The sequence below is a fragment of the Phascolarctos cinereus genome, unplaced genomic scaffold (genome assembly GCF_003287225.1).
Source record: "Phascolarctos cinereus isolate Bilbo 61053 unplaced genomic scaffold, phaCin_HiC Scaffold_9;HRSCAF=440, whole genome shotgun sequence".
NCBI lineage: Eukaryota > Metazoa > Chordata > Mammalia > Diprotodontia > Phascolarctidae > Phascolarctos > Phascolarctos cinereus.
In genome coordinates this window covers 197,291,715-197,299,061 of record NW_027556402.1, presented here as the reverse complement: position 1 = coordinate 197,299,061, position 7,347 = coordinate 197,291,715, and positions in this window count along the sequence as shown.

Sequence of the window (7,347 nt, the reverse complement as noted above, 5' to 3'; positions counted from 1 at the left end):
AGAGCATTTACCCCACAGGATTGCTGCAAGCATCAAAAGTGGTCATATAGGGGCAGCTAGGTGGCTCAGTGGGTAGAGCACCAGCCCTGGATTCAGGAGGACCTGAATTCAAATGTGGCCTCAGACACATAACACTAGCTGTGTAACCCTGGGCAAGTCACTTAACCCCATTGCCTAGCCAAAAAACAAAAACAAAAACAAAAAAGTGGTCATATAAATACTTTACCAGCCTTAAAGCTATATAGAAAAATCAGCTGTTTAAATTTGTAAAATAGGTGAGTATCATTTACAGAGAAAGAAACTGAGGCAAACACATAATTGTGATTATCTCGGGATTTGGGGGGATTTTTGCTCCCATTTGGTAAAAGAAGAAACTGTAACTTGTACAAGACTGTCTATGAAGGAGCTGCAGGACCAGGACTAGACTCAAGGAACAGGACTCCCCAGGCTGTAGCTCTCTCAACCTACCTGTCACTTATTAACATGGGCATCTCCAGAATTCAGGACTGAAAGAATCTTAGTTCAGAAGCTGAGGAAGAACTCTGGAGGAGTCAAGTAGAACATACTGATCTATGAAGCCAGTTTTACCAATTATCTTAGACTACTCACTTCACTTGTTCCTTAAAGAATATTAAATATTAATGTTTGTAATAATATTGAAGCATCAAGGGAGCCACAAAGTGCTGGTCCTGGAGTCAGGAAGGCCTGAATTCAAATCCAGCCTCAGATGCTAGCTGTGTAACCTTGAGCAAGTCACAGGCTCTGCCTCAGTTTCCTCGTTTGGGGATAATAATAGCACCCACCTCCCAGGGTTGTTGTGAGGATCAAATTACATAATTGTAAAGCACTTAGCACAGTGCTTGGCATGTAGTAAGCATTATGTAAATGTTAGCTATTATTATACAGTTTTGGAAAGGAGGGATTTTGTCCCAATTTTACAGAGGAGGAAAGAGGATCAAGGAATTTAGGTTATAATCTGTCTTGGTTGAAAGGAGTACCACTTTGACCAATAAAAGTTAGGAAGAATTCCCTAGCGATTAAACCTGCTGTGGCAGGGGATAAGTTGTTTTAGCTGGTAATAGCTCACACTTATATAGAACTTTAAGTTTTGCAAAATGCCTGATATTCATTATCTCTTTGCCCTTCATAACTCCCCTGTAGGTAGATGCTTTTGTTATCATTTTACAAATTAAGAAACTGAGGCTTATGAGGGTGTTAAAGTAACTTGCCTAGAGTCACATAGGTAGTGACTACACGTGGAAGTACTCATACCCACTTCACCCTCAGCTGACCTGTTGTCTCTTCCCCTTTCCTTTCCCCCAAACTCCACAGGATCCTGGATCTTGTAATCATCCTCTACCTTTCCCATTATTCCTGTTTTTCTACTCCCTTTTTTGGACAGATTTCTTGAAAAAGTCACAAGACACCACATCTAGTATTGAAAACCTCAAACAAAGGCCTCTTATCTGATTGAACAGGACCACAGATGCCATACCTAATTAAAAGCCAAATGTATTCTCTATGTAGGGGCAGCTAGGTGGGCAAAGCAGGTAAAGTGTGAGGCCTAGAGTCAGGGAAACCCATCTCCCTGAGTTCATATCTGGCCTCAGATACTTTATTAGCTGTGTGATCTTGAGCAAGTCATTTAACCCTATTTGCTTGGGTTTCTTCACCTGTAGAATGAGCTGGAGAAAGAAATGACAAACCACTCCAGTATCTTTGCCAAGAAAACCCCAAATAAGGACACAGAGTCAGACACGATTGAACAACAAAATTCTCATGTGTGGAATGATAAAATGAATTCATATGTTTCAAATGCATTGCAAATTTTAAAGTGCTATATAAATGCTAGCTATTATCTTAGTGTGTCCCATAGTATCTTGGGATTTTGCCACCTTGGGATGGTGCTGCAGAGTTGGTCTTGCAGGTAAGTTCATCTAGGCCCTTTGGATTTATTGCCAGGTAGCTTTCTACTGGCACAGATGTCTGGTCTGAACTCCCCAGGGCCTTCACCTAAGCTCTTTGGTGTCTCAAGAGAATACCTGCACTAGTATGCATCATAAGACTGTGGAAGGTGCAGGTCCCAACAAATTCCCCAGTCTTGTGGCTGATTGGAGTCTCCTGCTCTCTTCTTTCCTGTGGTCCAGAGTCATCACACCCTGAGCCCACATCTCCCCTACTACCTCTACCAGTGCCACACTCTTATCCTCATTTAGCTCAACCTTCCCCACCTCAGAACCTTTCCTCTTCTACCTTCTCTTTCTATTGTACCTTCTTGAAATGCTACTCTTTGGTTAATAAATACTTCCTTCGTCTTTTAGCTTTCCTTTGAATGACTCCATCTTCTTAAATTCATGGGAATTTGACCCCCATCAGAAGTTAATTGTATCAAGAGGCCTCTCCAGGGGTGACTGGCCCTTTCCTCTATCTCCTCCCAGACCAGTAGAATGAGTGCCTGCTGTTCACTGTCCAAAACATCTTGCTCCCTGAAGCCCCTGTTCTTCCTGATTCGTGGCATCTGCTGAGAGCAACTCCACCCTCCTTCTGACCGGATCACAGAAGTTTTCTTTGTGCGATGCTGTCAAGCTTCCTTGCACCCATTTGCTCCTTCACCCCTTGCAGCTGTACTTCTAGCCCCATGACTGCTGAAACTTCTGTAGGGTCACTAATGATCTCCTAATCACCAAATCCAGTGGCCTTTCCTCATTCCTTCTCCTTGACAGCTCTGCAGCTTTTGACCCCATTGACCACCTTCTCCTGTTGAAGCTCTCTTCTCTTTGCTGCAGAGATAACACACTACAGTTTCTCCTCCTACTTCTAGCCTTCTCCAGTTCCTTATCCTCTTCACAACTCCAATGGGTTATTCTTTGTCCTCTCTTCTCTCTCCACCCTCCCTTGCTTGACAGTCTCAGTCACTCTGAAAGTTTCAACCCTCTCTGTGTAGATGGAACCCCAAACTATAATGCCAACCTCTCTTCTGAGTTCCAGGTTCATATCAATCAATAAGTATTTATTGAGTGCTTACTATGTATCAGGCTATCCCATTGTATGGGATACAATTTTAAAAAAAGTAAGAATAGTCCCCACTTTCAAGGAGTTTACATTCTAACGGGGGAGACAGAATACATGTAAGATAAAGACCAAATGGATGGAAGGTAGCTAGGCTTAGAAGAGAAGGTACTAGCAGCCAGGAGTGTGAGGAGAGGACTCTTGAAGAAAGGGGTGTTTAAGTTGTCTTAAAGAAAGCCAAATATTCTAATAGGAAGAGATAAGGAAGAGGGAGTATATCCAGGACAGTAGGTACAAAGTTACAAGATGGGAGATGGAGTGTTGTAAGAAGAACAGTAAGGCCGATTTGTCTGGATTATTGAGCTCTTGAAGGGGATTAATGTGTTAAAAGACTGGAAATGTAGGTTAAGGGTCAGACCATGAGAGGGGATTTAAAAACTAAACAGAGGAGTTTATAGTTGATCCTAGGAGCATAGGAAGCTATTGGAATTTATTGAGGTTGGGGGAGGGAAAGTGAAGAAGGGGAGTAGTCAGACTTTTACTTTAGAAAAATCACTTAACCACTGTGTGGGAAATAGACTGGCATAGAGAGGTATAAGACAAAAAGTACAATTAGAGGCCAATTGCAATAGTTTAGGTAAAAGGTGATGAGGACCCAAACTTAAGAGTAAGAAATGTGAGTGGAGGGAAGGGCAGGCATGGGCTGGGGTGGGGGTGGGGGAGTAGCTAGGATAGGTAAGGGAGGTAGATTGTGTAAATACACACACACTTTAAGTTTAATCTGTTAAGTGTTATTAACACTTTATTAAGTCTAGACAATCAAAACACATCATCTTGATTTTTAGCATTTGGCGATTTCTGAGGTATAAATGCTCATACTGAAAAATTTCAGAGCTGGGTCTTAAAAGCTTAGAGTTGACTCCAACACACCCCCTGGACATATGTGAGAGATGTGGTAGAGAAAGAAATTTGTGACATTTGGTAACTGATTATATAAATGTAGAATGAATGGGAAAGAGGTCAAAAATGACAGCCAAATTTGCCAACCTAGGTTAAGAAAAGAATGATGGCTCTCATTCCTGTCATAAGAAGAGAGGAAGTTGGGAGGAGGGTTGGGTTTGGGGCGGAAGATAATGAGTTGTTTAGAACAGGTTTGAGTCTGAAATGACTACGGAACGTCCAGCATTTGGTGGTATGGGCCTGGCATTCAGAAGAGAGACTTGGGTTAGGTATATAGACTTGGAAATCACTGCATCAGGATTGTCATTGACACGTGAAAATGTATACAGAAAGAAAAGAGAAGAGGGCTCAAAACAGAACGTCGGGGGACACCCACAGATTGTTTATCGCATGCTTGAAAATCCAGCAAAAGAGGGAAGGAGGGAGGAGAACTAAGAGAGAGAGAAAGATACACTAAAACCCAGAAAGGACAGAGTGGGCATGTCTGGAACGTGGTCGGCAGTGTCCGCTGCTACAGAGAAGTTAAGGAGGCTGACGGCTGAGAAAAGTCTGTTAGATTATGGTACCATATTGTAGGATGTGTTATAGAGGACATTCTTTTTCAGGTACAGACTAGGCAGCCTTTGAGATCCCTTCCAACTCTGCAACTGAACTAGCTGGGCAATGTTGGGCAAACTGCTTCCTTCTCTGAGCTGTGGTATCTTTTTAAGGGGAGGCATGGATGCAGTATCTACTGAGCATATGGCAGGTAGAATCTGGATCTAAGGACACCTTGGCTTTCTTTGAGGGTATGGGTTGATTTCTGATTGGCTTTTAGTTTTCCTTCCCTGAGTCCCAGGGACTCAGGAAGCATTTTCTGCTCTCAGCTCTGGGCAGCCCCTATAAAGGGAGGCTGCAGAGAGACCAATTGTGTCCATGGGACTCTCTTTATCTGGATGTTATATGAGTCCAAGAGAGTCGGAAGAGCCCCTCACCTCCATGTCAGCCCAAATATCTACTCCTGGCCAATGCCTTGAGACCCACCACCATGGTTTTCATCTCTTTAGACCTTCTCTAGAGTTCAGTATTATGGCCTTTAAAGTAGGGTTATTGGCCCTATTTGACAGAAAAAGAGTCTAAGACCCAGAAAGGGAAATTTTCTCTGCCCACAGAGAAAATTAGTGTCTAAGCAAGGCCCACTATGGGACTGGGGAATGGATTCTACTGTGTCCTGTTCTTTAATTCTTTCACTTTTCTGTAAAAGGAGGGAATTGGACTCGATGACCAGCACTGACATTTTATGGTCTGTACGGTCAAGTTCCTTTCAGTGCTGACATTCTGTGTTCTGATATACTATGTTCCAAGGTCTCTTAGGGCTCTGGCGTTCTAGGATCCTGTACTTCTTTCGATCCTATCCACATTCTCATGAAGTTAGCAGGACAGAGCTGTAGAAATCTCTTTTCCCATCTCTGGGAGTGGAATGAGAACTGAAATAATGTCAAGTTCCTTATTTATCAGAGTGGTAAACTGAGACCTATCAAAAATATTTGACTTGCCTAAGGTAACACATTGGTAAGCAGAACTGGGTCTCTCCTGACTCCAAAGGACAGAAGTCTCAGAATTTAAAAAAAAAAAATGTTGCAACCAGGAAATTGCCAAAACCATGTAATTCAGGAGATTTGTGTGGCAATTTGGGACATAGGGAAACGGGAACCAGAGGAGAGAAGGGGTGCTGCCAGGATGAACTGTAACAAGAGTAGCTTTAGACCTAGCTTCAACCTAAGTCAAACCTTTGTAATGCTCAACTCTGATCTCACCTCTTCCCTGCTCAGTGAGTCCGATTCTTCGCAAGGTAAAGTACAAACTTGGGCAGAAAGTGCCAGGATTGGAGTCAGGAAGACATTTTCCTGAGTTCAAATCTAGCCTCAGACACTTAGTAGCCGTGTGACCCTGGGCAAGTCACTTAACCCTGGTTGTCTCAGTTTCCTCATCTGTAAAATGAACTAGGGAAAGAAGTAGCAAACCACTCCAGAGTCTTTGCCCAGGAAACCCCCAAATGAGGTCAAGAAGAGTAGGAGACGACTGAAAAACAACAACGGCCACCTGAGACTGCTCTGTGTACAACAGGGCTCCTCTGCTCCCATGGCCTTAACACTATTTACTTGTCCCTCTTAAACCGCACATGCTTTCCCATCTCCCAGCAGAATTTGACTTTGTGCATTTTCACCTGGTTTAGGCTCTAGGGTTCAATGACTTGCTGGGCCAGAAACTCTTTGTGCCTTATCAATCTGTTTTCCTTGTTTTTCATCTCTGCTCCACTCCTGACTCTCCTAACTTTCTCCACCATGCCACCACAGCCTTCGAACCCTGGAATTTTACTCTGCCCCTGTGGCCCTTCCTCTAATTATTGATTGGTGCCTCCTTCTTGTATTTGTATCTCCTGCACAGCACCTAACAGGGTAACCACTCAATAAATGCTTTTTCATTCATTCATTCATTCATTCATTCATTCATTCATTCATTCACTCATTCATTCATTCTTTCCAGAGGTAAATCACTTTTAGTTTAATGACTGGAGTGCAGCGAGCCAGCTTCTGGCCTCTTTCTAGGCCATCCCTTTGCTAGCACCAGCTGTCTCTTGGATTTCCAGTAAAGGGTCGGGAGATCCATTATTATGACTGCACTGGGAACTCCCAAGGAATTGTTAGCTGCCTCTCCCACAATGAAGCTTAGCATAGGGATGGCTTCACAGTGAAGTTCAGAAAAGCCAGGAAGGAAGGAAGGAAGGAAGGAAGGAAAGGAAGGAGAAGGAAGGAAGGAAGGGAGGGAGGAGGGAGGGAGGGAGGGAGGGAGGGAGGGAGGAGGAAGGAGGGAAGGAAAGGAAGGAAGGAAGGAAGGAAGGAAGGAAGGAACGAAGGAGGAAAGGAGGGAAGGAGGGAAGGAGGGAAGGAGGAAGGAAGGGAGGAGGAAGGGAGGAGGAAGGAGGGAAGGAAGGAGGGAAGGAAGGAGGGAAGGAAGGAGGGAAGGAAGGAAGGAAGGAAGGAAGGAAGGAGGGAAGGAAGGAAGGAAGGAAGGAAGGAAGGAAGGAAGGAAGGAAGGAAGGAAGGAAGGAAGGAAGGAGGAAGGAAGGAAGGAAGGAAGGAAGGAAGGAAGGAAGGAGGAAGGAAAGGAAGGAAGGAAGGAAAGGAAGGAAGGAGGAAGGAGGGAGGGAGGAGGGAGGGAGGGAGGGAAGGGAGGGAGGGAGGGAGGAAGGAAGGGAGGGAGGGAGGAAGGAAGGAAGGGAGGAAGGAAGGGAGGGAGGAAGGAAGGAAGGGAGAGGAAGGAAGGAAGGGAGAGAGGGGGAGAAAGGAAGGAGACAATCTGGATAGTTTGGGGTTAGAGACATTCTGACTTTCTTTC